Below are 15,273 nucleotides of genomic sequence, written 5' to 3' on the forward strand. Positions count from 1 at the left end.
CTATAATTTGGATGTTATTACATTTGATGAAGTTACTATGTTTCCTAAGTCTATTCTCATTTTGCAAAATTCTTTTTTTCTCTCTTTTGTACAGCTTCATTACTTTCCATTACTCTGTCTTCTCAGTCAGTAATTCATTCCTCTGCTTCTTCCAGCCTGCTGTTCATTCCATCAAGTGTTTCTTATTTTGTTTATTGAGTCCTTTATTTCTGCTGTTATTCTTTATCTCTCTGTTAACGGTCTTACTCATGTCTTCCACTTTTTTCTCAAGTTCAGTGAGTATCCTTATGATCATTGTTAAAATTCTGCATCAGGTGTGTTACTTATATCTGTTTTGCTTAGATCTTTGGCCATTGCCTTTTCCTGTTCTTTCATTTGGGACAGTTTTCTTTGTCTTCTCATTTTGTCTAAGTCTTTGTGTCTGTTTCTTTGTTAGGAAAGTCAGCTTAGGTCTCCTGTTTTTAAAGTTAATGGCCTTATGAAAAGAGATTCTCTAATGCCCTGCCATGTAGTGTCCCCTGTTTCCCAGGGCCTGGCACTCTAGGTAGTGCCTCCAGTGTGTGTTGTGTGCACTCTGCTGTTGTGTTCTGGCTGTTTTATCCTTCAGGTCAGTTGTGTGCAGAAGCTTTCCTTGCCTGCTGTGGGCAGTGTTTGTCCCTGACCAGAATGTGGTGAGTTTTAACTAGGTGTGCTCTGGTCTGCTTGTGAAATGAGACCTGTTGCCACTGCCGCCAGAACTGAGGCCCCACAAAATTCCTAGGTTGAGAGACTGGGTGTGGGTAGGAATTTGGGCTGGTCTTATTGGGGAGGGGGCCCACCTTGCTGAGACTGAGGCAAGTGAGACTGGAAAGGGCGGTTCCACTGGAGCACCGGAGGGCGGGGCTTGGTGTAAGCAAGTTAGGTAGCCAGTGGTGGCACTGCACTGATCTCCTCAGGGGGCCTTTGCTTATACTGAAGTGTGGGGGAGGGAAATGTAGCCTCTCCATGAAGGCTGCCTCTCTGGGACATGCTCCAAGATGAGCAAATAAACTCCCACTGTGTGCCCCAGGAGCTCTTCAGATCGCTGTTCCCATGCTGTATGTCCATGGGTTGTTTGCCTACATTCTCTCCAAGAGCAGCACAGTGCCCTTGGAGCTCTATCCCAGCCAAGCCTGCTGACCATTAAAGTTCCAGGCTTTAACCCTGTTAGTTGCAAGAACTCAGGATATTTGGCCCTTCTTGCTTTCCAAGCCAATTGCTGTGGGGATTGATTTTCCCTGTGTGCTCCCCTGGGTACTGGGCTGTTTTTCACCCTTCTCTGCAGCTGTGTCTTCCTTCCCACCTCAGTGGCCAAGATCTGTTTCTCTCCCAAACTGTGTCTCTACACTTCCTACCTTCTTCAGTGTGGCCTCTTCTCTACTTTTAGTTGTGGAGTTTGTTCTGCCAGTCTTCGGGGTCAATTTCTGGGGTATTTAGGGTGACTTGATAGTTACATAGTTGTATTCATGGGACAAGGTGAGCCTAGGGTTTTCATACTGTGCCACCATCTTCCATCCTCAATCTAGAGCAGCAGCTTTTCAACCTTTTTGGTTTCTGGACTTTATGTTCTTTAATGTTAATTTACTTGAAATTAAGAAATATTACAAATTAATATATCACGGCACATATTTTAAATAAGAAATAACTTTAAAAACATGGCAAGAATATTAGCATTGTTTTTAAATCTCTTTCATGTCTAGCTTAATAGAAAACAGCTGGATTCTCACATCTACTTTTGCCTTTCAGTCTGTTGCAATGCTCCATGCAGTGCAGTTTTTGGAAAACTCCACTGTACACTTGAGAGAAAAGTGAAAAAGGCGAATAACTTCTTAGAATCATTGTAAAAATAATTTTGATCTCAGGACCCAATCCTCTTGTAAAGATTTCACAGACTACACTTTGAGAACCTCTGCTTTAGATCCAAATGAAATTGGATCCTAATCCTGCACTTGACCTTCCTCTCTCAGTTGGATATTCTTAGGGGCAATTTTTGTTAAGCTCCAGTAACTCAACAAATTCCAATTTGGAATCCACTCCGGGTATCTTTTGCTTTGAATAGCTTCAGAGCTATAGGCTTTGGTTCTTTTGTACCCTTCCCCCCTTTTTAATGTCAGTTGCACACTATCAGTTGGAAATGCCAGACTTGCAAGCTATGTGATCTCAGGTAAATTTGTTAAAATTTTTGAGTCTATTTCCTCATTTGTAAAATGGGCAGAGCAGTATCAACTCATAAGGCTTTCATGGGGATCAAAAATGATAAGAGTTATATTCAGTTGCTAATAAAACCTTAATGTTCCTAGAGGTTAGTGAAAAACAGTTTTTCCAATTTTGTTGGAAAATGTTCCAGTTTTGTTGCATACATTTTGGATTATTTGATTAAATATGCAAAATATTTTAAACTCAGTAAGATGTGGGTCTCCCTTGTTTATAAGTTATTCTAGAGAGTGACTTTTTTTTTTCTTTCCCTTCACTGCCTTCCATTCTGTTCCGTCCAGTACTTGGTCCTTCTTAAAGCTAGGCCCTTCACAAGGAAATGAGTGGGGTTTCAAAACACAAACAGCAAGATGTCCTTCCTTCTCTGAAAGTGTTTATAATCATGTGTTTAAACTTAATTAGGTAGGAAGATACTATATAAAAGATATGTGTAAAGATTATGAGAGCATAGTGTGAAGAATACCTAATTCTGTAGGAAAAAGAAAGGAAAAAGGATTAATTTGTACCTTATTTCTCAATCACTGATTTTTATAACTCCTAGAAGAAAAATTATTAAGCAGCCAGGCATTTATTTATTGAGTCAGTCTGTGTGCTGGATGGGTGATGTTATGTAGCAGTAAAAACATGGACTTGGGTAGGGCCTTAGACTGTTTGGGTTCCTACTGGCTCTTCTGCTTACTAGCTGTAACAGTGAATTTTTAACTCACCAGTGACTAAATTTCTTTAGATAAGTAAAATGAGTATAATTTAAATAATTTTATAGTGTTACTATGATGGTTAAAAGAGTTAATGTAAGTAGAGTACTAGAACATATTGGCACATAGTTCTATTTACTACTTTATTACATAAAAAGGGGAAAAGATATTATTTCCTTGATTATACTAACTTCTAGTAGTCTTATAGAGATCTTATATTTTAAAATGATGGCTGAAAAATTATATAATGTGGAAGGTTAATTTTATCTTTTTTTATTCCCTTGTTATTGTTATAGCACATTTTAGTGCTTTGACTTGTATAAGAGGAGAAAATTGATAAGAGAACAGATCTCTTAGCAGTTAAAATGCATTTTACCTAAATTCACATTAATGATTTTTTTAAAGTACTTTCCCGCCCCTTAAATTCATGATAGACACCTTACATGATGTTGCTAGAGAAATTAATGGGTAGGTTTCTCAAACCTCATTTGAGAAAAAAAATTGTTGATATCACTAGGTACTAGTCATTTTATGTACATTTGTAATCATTTTTGAAGGACATGGTTCCTAGTATATAGGGACATAAACTTCTGAATTGCCTGGTTAACTTTATAAACAAAAGGTTGCTCATATTTTAATATTAAGAGATTGCTCAAATAAACCTGTCTCAAGTTGTCCTTAATAAATTTTGTGTCAAAACCAGTGTTGGGTTTTATAATAAGCTATAAATATTATTGCATTCTAGGGTGTTGATTATTGAGAGCTAAGTCTTTTGAACCATCAGTGAAAAATCATTAAATTTAATCTTTTTTGTATACAGAAAGAATAGAAAAAAGAATAGAAAACTTTCTCTGCCCTTTTGTGTCACTGCGGATGTCAGAGAGATAGATACTAATGCTAACGAAATGTGTGTACAGAAGGTAAATATGCATTAGGGCTCCAGGGAAAACCTTAACTGGAGTGATAGGCTTAAAACAAGAGACTTATGCTGCCACTTTTTAATTTCCAGGTAAAAATAAAATCTGAGAGTCAAAAAAGACCTTTTTGTTTTCTCTTGGTAAAAGAATCCATATATTTGGAAGCAGTTGGAACCACAAAGAGGGTCCATTTTGAACTCTGAGAAGAATTTTAATGCTCTAGGCACTTTTTAAATTACCTTGAACATTCTCACTCACTGTAATTTCATGATGATTTCTCTCTCGCTACCCCCCAATATTTGAGTAAAGTTAATTAGAGTAAAATACATTCTGGAGTTCAGTAATAATTAATTCATACCCATTTTACTGTCTCTTACTATTCATGAGTTGTGGAGTGCCTTGGTGAGTACCATTAGGTTTTCTTTCCTATTGATTGTTTGCACACCTAATGACTTGGATTTTAATCAAAATTTTAGCCTGCTGTTATGAAAGCAGTCATATAAATGAACATGTATTCAAGTGCCTAGGAACTCACTATAGACCTTGTCCTAAGGCATGAAAAAAACAAACTGATTTTTAAGCATTAGATCAAATCCTGTAGTAAATATTTATTTTTAATTTCTATATAAAATAATCAGCAAATCTTAGAGACCCATATATTTCAAACAATATTTGTTGTAAGAGTGAAATAGGAAAAGTTTTCTTTTTTTTTTTTTTTTAAGATTTAGAGAGCAAGAGGGAGGGGCAGAGGGAGAAGGAGAAAGAGAATCCTCAAGCAGACTCTCACTGAGTGTGGAGCCTGATGTGGGGCTCAATCCCAGGACCCTAAAATCATGACCTGAGCCGAAATCAAGAGCCGGCAGCTTAACCAACTGAGCCACCCAGGCACCCTGGGAAAGTTTTTCATATGGAATTTAGCTTTATTTTTTAAAAAAGATACCACATTCACAGAGATGGGCTAATAAGATGATTGGGCATTAATTCAAAAAGATATATGCACTCCTTTGTTTATGGCAGCATTATTTACAACATCCAAGATCTTGCAGCAACCTAAGTGCCCATTGATAAGTGAACAGTTAGGGAAGATGTGGTAAATATATACAATGGAATATTACTCAGCCTTAAAAAAGAATGAAATCTTGCCATTCATGACAACATGGATGGATCTAGAAGATATTATGCTAAGTGAAATAAGACAGAGAAAGGCACATATCATATGATTTCACTTATATGTGAAATCTAAAAAACAAAACAAATGAACAAACACATGAAAACCAGAAATTTTATAAATACAGAGAACAAATTAGTGGTTGCCAGGGGGAGGGTAGTTGTGTGGGTAGGCAAAATAGGTGAAGGGAATTAAGAGATACAAAGTGATCTTTGTGATATAAAAAGGTACAAGAGGTCCAGTGATAAAATAATAAAAGAAGATTATGTGACAAAATTTTCATTTAACTCTAATACTGAGTTTAGTTCTTCCCTTTTATCTGTTTGTTTCTTTTCTAGGTTAAGAATGTTACTTAAAATTGCATGGAAATTTTATCATAGTTTATCACTCCATTTAAAAAGGAAAGTTCAAATCATCCTATATTGCAGTTAAGAAATTTGTTAACATATTTTTAGGATGTCATAGATGGTTGCATGCTTGCAGAGAACTTTGTATAACATTTAAGAAAGCAAGTGAGGGTGTATAGTAGAAGATCTGACTAATTTGGCCTTCATTCCCTCTGTAAGACTACTGACTGATGGCTATGGCTTGTTTAATACTAACTCATAGCTAGTAGGCTTTTCTTTAGTTGGAACTTACATTTTCTTAATAGTTGTTGTATTCCAGCTTTGTTATTGTAATTACATAATTTAATCAAATATTATCTAAGCCAATGAAATATTAATGGAGAAATATTAAAGGAGAGTCATTTCTATGAAAACTTTGGAAAGACTTGATAAAGGATGTAAGGAAAACATCTAAAGGTCTGTAAAGGTCATACAAATCTCGAAGAGTTTGGCATTCATTGCTTTACTGGTGTTTTTAACTTTTCCCTGCATGTTTAAAGAAATTGCCTAGAAACTGTAGAGTCCATGTTGGCACGACATGACTTATATAAGGAATCTGCGTAATGGCCTTGGTCTCATAGCAAAAGATTGGTAAGCACATTTGAATGTTTCAAGCTAAAATGCTTAGAGTACATAGGTGTACTTTTTTCCCTTTTGTGATTCCCTGTATTACCAACTTGATTAGCAGACTGGTTGATTCACCAGTTCTTATTTTCAGTGAACGTACCTTCTATCGCAGACATTTTTCTTGAACTCTAACTTGGAAGAAAGTTAATTGTAGGACTGAAGCACTTTTTCAAACTTTAACATGGCATTTGCAATAAAAGAAGGATTTTGTGTTTAAGATCACTTGTAGTTATAGCAACAGTTACAAAATTTTGTATTCAAGCCATTTTTTAAGAAGATTTTGTAGTTAGGTTTTGGGACCCTCTTCTCCTTTCTAGCATTGTTTGCCCCTCTTTAAAAAAAACAAAAACAAAAACAATGGCTTCCTTTTAAATTTCCTCTTCCAAGGAATCAGTTGATTTTTCTAAGGCAGACATTAGAGCCAGTATATAGGTTTCATATAGAGTCGTTAGAATATTTCATTTTCTAGTGAATATTAGATGGAAATGTGGAACACTTCAGTTACAGCTTACTTGGAAAATTAAAAGGAGGGTATTTCCTATTTATTTTATTTCTTATCTTGGGGATCTGAAAATATCTTTTAAGAATTACTGGGCTTATCTGGTTGTGCAGATTTTTCATGAGAGGATCAATAAACTAAGAATGTTAACGTGAAAAAAAAAAAAAAAAAAGAATTACTGGGCAACAGGATTGGCCTATACTCAAATCTTAGGAGGCACAGTGCCCAGAGAGGGCCCCAAAGCTTTCTTGCTGGCTGCCTACTCTGGAGCAGCTGACTAACCAGATGCAGAGCACATTGATCTGGTCATAATTGCTTTCATCCTAAAGCAGAGCAAGTTAACACAATTTAGATCAAGAGCCACATTAGAAGATGCTGACCTCAGGATAACCTCTCATTTCCTACCTTTGAAACAGGAACAATTCTAGTCACTCCCTAACTTCTAACCACAAAATTGCATGGGAACATATAGCCACATCTAAAGATTGTGACCTTTTGACTTTCTTTACCCTTTATACAGATGGATTCAGAATAATAAAAGAAACAATAGTCTTAACCTGTTCTTTGTTGAACAGAGAAATAATCCCTCCCCTTTCCTACTTTTTTTCCTATTGAAATCTTCTAGACCATTCCTATAGATGCAGTGTAGATGAAATAGACCTGGGACTATGTTTGTAAATAGCATACCAAGAGTGTGACAACTCTTTTGTCTGTGTTAGACAGCAGATCATTGTTTTCTGATATACACATTTTCAGGTCATTGCTCTTGGTAAATGTAGGCCTCCCATTATTCTCCACATATTCCAACCAGATTTTATTGAGCTTCATTTTCTAGAGATTTCAACTTTGTTTCTGCTATTTTGCACATGACAGAATAGATAATTTCATATATCAAAAACTGTAAGTTGCTGGTAGATAAGAGGGACTGAAAATTGTGAGCAACTTTTTTTTAAAGATTTATTTATCTGAGAGAGAGAGAAGGGGGAGGAGCAGAGGGAGGACAAGCAGACTCCGTGCTGAATGAGGAGCCCAACAGGGAGCTGATCCCAGGATCCTGAAATCATGACCTGAGCCGAAACCAAGAGTCAGACATGTAACCGACTGAGCTGCCCAGGTGCCCCAATTGTGAGCAATTTCTATCTCATAAACTACAAAGCCACTTTCTATCCCATTCATTTTGGGGAATGACATAAATCTACTCTAGTACATTAAGTACAGTTACATATTTCTTACTTTGTTAGTAAGAAATTCAAATTCAAGAATTAACTACAGAATTGAGAACTACTGTTTTACTTTGTAAGTCTGCCTGATACGAAAGGAACTACCTACCCACCACGATAGAGCTCTCTGTGCTTGACTCTTGGAAGATGTATTGAGTTGGAACAAAAGAAGGAGGAAGAGCAGAAATCATTAAAAAATGTCATGAAATGAGAGGAAAAAAGGAAATATGGAGGTAATAAAATTTATTGAGGTGTTTTATAAGTATTATAATTTTGTTGACTTAAGTATTTTTCTACTCAAAAAAACAACAGGACCCACCTTCCTGATGATTGATGGCATTGAACCACCTATCATCTTGGCTAAATCTTCATAAGACCACTGATAAATATTGACTCTTTCTGATTGTCCAGGGTTATAAGTGATATTCCTGGTAGCACAAAGTTAATTGACTTATGTAAGGATCAAATTATGGATCTTAACTATAGCCAGTCACTTTAAACAAGCATGAGTTACCATTAACTGACTTTTTTCGGATAGTTGAATTTAAATTTTTTTTTAAAGATTTTATTTATTTATTTGAGAGAGAGAGTGAGTGAGCCAGAGAGAGCAGAAGCAGGGGGGAGAGGCAGAGGGAGAGGGAGAAGCAGGCTCCTCTCTGAGCAGGGAGCCCCCTACGTGGGGCTCAATCTCAGGACCCTGAGATCATGCCCTGAGCCGAAGGCAGATGCTTAACTGGCTGAGCCACCTAGGCACCCCTGGATAGTTGAATTTAAATAGCAGCTTATAATTCTACTTATTTTTCAGAGATGATTTTTATTTTCTTCATGTCTTGTTTGTTGTATGTGTTGCAATACAGTAGAATAAGAACAGATATTATATAATATATAATGTTACTTTAATATATTAGTGGCTGTGGTTTATTATTATTAGAACTAAGGGACTTTTCATATGGATATTTATTTTTCTTTCCCATATTTGAAGGACTGGGTTATACTGCCCATAAAAGTAACACAGAAATGACTTGCTATGTAGGAAGGTAACATCTGTGTTCATACAGTAAATGAGTGTGGCTGTTTCTCTGATGGAATATCTAACACTTGACAGTACTATTCTCAAAAAGAGTTTATTGATACTTGTAAATAACTTTATTTAAAAATATACTGGATAGGTCTTTTGGGTGGTGCCAACTGCACACTCCCCTGCACCCCTCGTAGCCATGCCTCACAAAATGGAAGAAATCAAGGACTTTCTGCTCACAGGCAGGCTAAAGGATGCCAAATCTGTCAAGATCAAGAAAAATGTGGGTAATGTGAAGTTTAAAGTTTGATACAGCATATACCTTTATATGTTGGTCATCACAGATAAAGAGAAGGCAGGGAAACTGAAGTAGTTCCTTCCCCCCAGGTTTGGCAGCGAAGGAGCTGAAATGAACCTGGCACACTGATTTGAACTGTATTAAAATCCTTAAAAATAAAAAAATTACACACACACACCAGCTAATCTAGAAAGGCTGGAGGGTTTGCTAGAGGTTTTTTTGTCCTTCACTTTGTCAGAAACCTCTTAGAAGTGTTGAAATAAAACCAGGTATAGTTGAAAATTTTTCCTAACTATTTGTGGTATTGAGTCTGGAATTTGTATTTATGAGTCACCCCAAGGAGAAATGTTCAAAGGCCTACTGAAGGAGGAAAGAGGCATGTTTACAAGTCTCCTGCAAAGGTAGTATTTATAGTATTAATCTACTTTGTATAAACCTAGTTCTAAAAATACTTTAAAAAATTGTCAATTAAAATATCATCATTAGGAAATAATTTGTTAAGCACACTTTGGTGTAACAGTAAATGAAATTTGGTGACTTATACATAATTTGATACTGCTAAAATTGCTTTAAGGTGTGGGTTTTCTTTTGAAAAAGATGATCATGCATGATTTGACTTAATTTTACTCAAGAATATTACAAAAATTAAAAGGAAAGGCAGTTTGTGTTTCACTTGTTATCTGTACATGGGCCAATTTATTTTTGAGCAGATTAATGGAAGGAGCACATAGGTTTTAAATTTCTATTTTATCAGGATTTACTTAGTAGCTTAATGACTCTTTGGTGAATCACTTAAGTTTTGAGCTTTTGTTTTCTCATTTGTATAACAGGAATGGTAAATAATTACGCTTTACCTCATAGAATCATTTTAAGAATCAAATAAGATGTGGAGACTGCTTATAAACTCCATAGGGCTAAGTAAATAGTGGAAAAGTAATTTCATTTAGATATATTTAAGGATAATTTTAAAGCTTTAAAAATTTTTATGGATAAATAATAAATACTAATACAATGTATAGACATTCAGAGGATTATTAAACTGGCAAAAGGTTTTTGAGGCAGGGGCGCCTGGGTGGCTCAGTCGTTAAGCGTCTGCCTTCAGCTCAGGTCATGATCCCGGGGTCCTGGGATGAAGCCCCGCATCGGGCTCTCTGCTCAGCGGGAAGCCTGCTTCTCCCTCTCCCACTCCCCTTGCTTGTGTTCCCTCTCTCGCTGTGTCTCTGTCAAATAAATAAATAAAATCTTAAAAAAAAAAAAAAAGTATTGGGCGCCTGGGTGGCTCAGATGGTTAAGCGTCTGCCTTCGGCTCAGGTCATGATCCCAGCGTCCTGGGATCAAGTCCCACATCGGGCGCCCTGCTCCTTGGGAGCCTGCTTCTCTCTCTCTCTCTCTCTCTCTCTCTCTCTGTCTCTCATGAATAAATAAATAAAATCTAAAAAAAAAAAAAGTATTTGTGGCAAAAAGACAAAGATTTGGTGTCTGAAAAAGATTTTATCATAACCAAGTGATACTTTTTGCAAATTAAGCACCTTCCTCGTATACCTTGTTCTATCTCCTGTTTTTGATGACCTCCTAAGTTCTTGAACATATTTAATAGCTTTCATGGATGAGACTGAAGGTAAAACTGAATTTGCAGCATTTTCCCTAAAAGGGAGGACTAATTTGCTAATCTTAATTTTTTTTCAAGGCAGTTTTTGGTTTATTTGTGAAACATAGAGGAAAATATTTTCATTTTCCCATTTAGGAAGTAATGTAGACTAAGCATACTGAGATGATTTCCTAAAATACTTGCTGTGTTTCTTTCTAGTACCCACTAAGAGGGTTATTGCAAAGATATGTTTAAAGCACTAAGGAAACAAGATGGAAAGAAACAGAACAAAATAAAAAACAAGTAACATAACCAGATGATTTAACATATGTATAATTGGAGTTCCTAAGTGTTATGGTTTGAATGTTTGTTCCCCCAGATTTCATGTTGAAATCCTAATGCCCAGTTTAATGGTATTAGGATGTGAAGTTTTAGGAAGGTGCTGAGGTCATGAGGGTGGAGCCTTCATGTGTGGAATTAATGCTTATATAAGAGAGATCCTCAGAAAGCTCCCTAGCCCCTTTGACCGTGTGAGAACACAGCAGGAAGTCTACAGCACAGAAGAGGGTCCTCGTATGATCATCCTGGCACCTTGATCTCAGACTTCTAGCTTCCAGACTGTGAGGAATAAATTTCTGTTGTTTATAAGCTGACTAGTCTATAGTATTTTGTTATAGCAGCCAAGCGGATTAAGACATTGATGAAATGGATAGGGGAAAGGGGCAGAAGCAATATTTGAAGACATCATGGCTATTTTTCAAAACTGTTAAGACCACTGATGGAAGAAGCTCAGTGAACCCAAAACAGGATAAATAACAAACACTTACCCTTAGTGTTTTAGAAACTTTTTTTTATTATGTTATGTTAATCACCGTACATCATTAGTTTTTGATGTAGTGTTCCATGATTCATTGTTTGTGCATAACACCCAGTGCTCCATGCAGAATGTGCCCTCCTCAATACCCACCACCAGGCTAACCCATCCTCCCACCCCCCTCCCCTCTAGAACCCTGTTTGTTTTTCAGAGTCCATCCTCTCTCATGGTTCATCTCCCCCTCCGATTTCCCCCCCTTCATTCTTCCCCTCCTGCTATGTTCTTCTTTTTTTTTTTTTTTAACATATATTGTATTATTTGTTTCAGAGGTACAGATCTGTTGATTCAACAGTCTTGCACAATTCACAGAGCTCACCATAGCACATACCCTCCCCAATGTCTATCACCCAGCCACCCCATCCCTCCCACCCCCCACCACTCCAGCAACCCTCAGTTTGTTTCCTGAGATTACGAATTCCTCGGCTGAGCGAAATAAGTCAATCAGAGAAAGACATGTATCATATGATCTCACTGATAGAAACTTTTTCATAGCACCACTAAGCCAAAAGAAATAATTAATGATTCTGTTTATTAAGTAGGAGTCTAGTACTGTGTCTGCCTGCTATTGCTGTGTTTCCCTCAGCACATAGTTCCAGATCACAGTGCTAAAACCTACGTACAAATAGAATAATCTTAAAAACAGAAGGGGGGAAAAGACATGTTAGTTACAGAGAAATAATAAGAATTTTCAAAGGTGACTTTTTAACCGACTGTAAGTCAAAAGACAGTGGAATGACACCTTTAAAGTGCTGAAAGAAAAAATTGATAACCAGTGAAAATATCCTTCAAAACCAAAAATGAAATAAATATATTCTTGGATAAACAAAAGCTAAGAGAAGTCATCAGCAGCATACCCACACTTCAGGAAATATTAAGGAAGTACACCAGGCTAAAGAAAAAAATTCTGAGGTAGAAACATGACGGAATGAAGAGTACTGGAATAGCTAACTACGGTGGGCAGGGCTGTTAATTGCTTAAACCAATAGTTTTAACAATGTCTAGTATTCCATTGGAAATGTTATATTGGAAAACGGTATAACATGTAGAAGAAATTATATGACAGCAATAGCAAAAAGAGGAAGTAAATAGAGTTAAATTATAAGAATCTCTCATTTGGGACATGGTAAAAGTACTAATTTAAGATAGAAACTAAAGATGTGTTTTTGTATCTTTTACAGTAACCACTAAAAAATGATGCTGAAAGATAAGCCTATAGAGTACATAAAATAGGATAATAAAATAGTTGATTAATAGAAAAGGAAGGAAAGGAAGAACAAAGGACAGAGAACAAGGGGACAAATGGAAAATAAATAGATGATGGACTTAAACTCAACTACATCAGTAATTAAATGCAAATGGACTAAATGTTTCCATTATAAGACAGATTACCAGGCTGAATCAAAAAAGCAAAACCCAACTATATGCTGCTTACAAAGCATAAACAGAAGTTCAGAGTAAAAATATGGGAAGCAATGTACCATGCAGATGCTAACTAAGAAATGGCTTGTGTGACGATACTAGTAGGAGATACAGTGGCTTTAGCCAAGAAACATTATTGGAGATAAAAAGGGATAATGTTAAAAGGGTCAATTCATTAGGAAGATAGAACATTTCTAATTTGTATACACCTAATTACATAGCTTCAAAATATGTAAAGCAAAATTGAGCTAAAAGGAAAAACAGGTAAGTCCACAATTGTTGTGGATTTAGTAGACCTCTCTGATAGACATCTCTGATAGAACAAATAGACAAAGAATCTGTAAAGAAATGAATAGTGACCTTTACCTCACACCAAATACAAAAAATAATTGAAAATGGCTAATGGTCTTAAATTGTAAGGCTAAAAATATAAAACTTGAAGATGAAAAATATAGAAAAAATGTTTGTGGTGTACTCGTACCAAAAATTTTAGGATGCAAAGAGAACTAACCATAAAATGAACAAAAGAGATCAAAAGGCAAACCACAGAACAGAAAAATATATTTGTAATACATGTTGGACAAAGGACTTAAAGAAGTCTTAAGACAACTCTATTAAAAGTGGACAAAAGATTTGAAGAAGTTATATGAATGGATCTTAAGCACATGAAAGAGGTGGTCAACATCATTAGTCACTAGGAGAACACATTAAAATGACAGATGCATCAGGATGGCTAGAATTAAAAAAGATAATACCAGTGTTTATGATGATGTGGAGTAAATAGAACATATACATTGCTGGTAGGAATATAAAACTTGTACAGCCACTTTGGAATACTGGCCATTCCTTAGAAAGTTAAACAGACATCTACTATAATGACCCAGCAAAAAAGATATGTATAAGAATATTCATAGGAACTTCAATCACAATATTCAGAAACTGGAAAAAAGTGTTCATTAACAAGCTAATGAAGAAAATGTGGTATATCCATACAGTGAAATACTTTTCAGCAACAGCAAGAAACTGTGGATGCACACAGCCACATGGATTAATCTCAGATTTGCCATGCTGAGTAGAGAAGTCACGCATGTAAGGATAATATTTACTCTTACATGACTCCATTTTATGTGGCATTTTTAAAGAATGTACTACGTTAAGGAGCTGACACAAAGCTGCTAATGGAGCTGCTTGATCACCTTGCAGCACTGTGACCTCTCTTTCAAAAGTGTGCAAAGTTCAAAAAACAATTGTTAATTATTTTTTAAGTCACGATCTCTTGAATAAGTAGTGCTTCATGGAACCCTAGGATTCTGTGGAACCCCAGTTGAAAAAGTCTGTCCTGGGAGTTCTAATTAGTAATACTAATTGATAATGTATTTATTTCCTTGCAAAACTGGAAATAATGTGGATTTTGCTTAGATGTATAGGGTATACATCTGTGAGTCTTTGTCCCCTCAAGTCTTTTGGAGGTGAATAGCACATGAGTTATTAATGATACATGTCTAAAGTCTGGCTTCTTCCATTAATGTACCTTGGATGCTGAGAAGATACATTTAAAACATTTGATTTATAGAGTGGAAATAATTTTTGTTAGTCTTTACCTCCCCTGTGTCCCCTACAGCAGCAGTACATGAGAAGTGAAATGAATTTCTCAAAGACTCAAACTGCTGTTGTGTTTAGTTTCTCCTCGTTAATATCGTCATCATTATGGGTTACATTTGACTGCTTGCTTTCTGGAAAAAAAAATTTTTTTTTTTTAAGTAGCATGTGATTAGGGGTCAACAAGCTATATAACTCTAGAGTTAAGAATGGCTTTACATTTTTAAAGGTTGTTTTAAAAAAAGTGGCAGGCACTGTGTATGCGGCCTATAAAGCCTAAAATATTTACTGTTGACTAATTGCAGATAAAGTTTGCTGACACCTGAACTAGAGAATCTTCTAATATATTTATTTACAATTATTTCAGGAGTATTCTGTAAATATTTTCTTTAACTGTTTTGATGTAAGAAAGTAGAATTTATCATAAATATAATTTTAACAGCATTGTTGAAATATTTCAGTGTAAAGCTTACCCTCTAAAATGTATAATTCAGGGATTTTTAATATATTTACATTTGTACAGTCATCACCATAATTTAATTTTAGAACATTTTCGTGACCACCCCAAAAAACCTTATAGCCATTCTTCTCCATCCTCTCCCATCTCCTGCCTTAGCCCTGCAAATGTTGAATGAAATTATTTAGCCCACCAGTTGGAAATAACAGAAATGAACTAAGGTTAATATTTGTGCTATTTGTTGAGTAAATAAAACGATAAAACTACAAAGGAAAT

The 15,273-nt window shown here is 35.8% G+C and overlaps 1 protein-coding gene and 1 pseudogene across 1 annotated transcript in view; both read left to right on the forward strand.

Annotated features, from left to right (window-relative positions):
* CDK17 (cyclin dependent kinase 17) overlaps window positions 1-15,273 on the forward strand; it is a 108,608-nt gene that overhangs the window by 21,515 nt on the left and 71,820 nt on the right. The gene's annotated exons all lie outside the window — the stretch shown is intronic.
* Window positions 8,962-9,175, forward strand: LOC110578026 (annotated as a pseudogene).

Source organism: Neomonachus schauinslandi, chromosome 5, assembly GCF_002201575.2.
Source record: "Neomonachus schauinslandi chromosome 5, ASM220157v2, whole genome shotgun sequence".
NCBI lineage: Eukaryota > Metazoa > Chordata > Mammalia > Carnivora > Phocidae > Neomonachus > Neomonachus schauinslandi.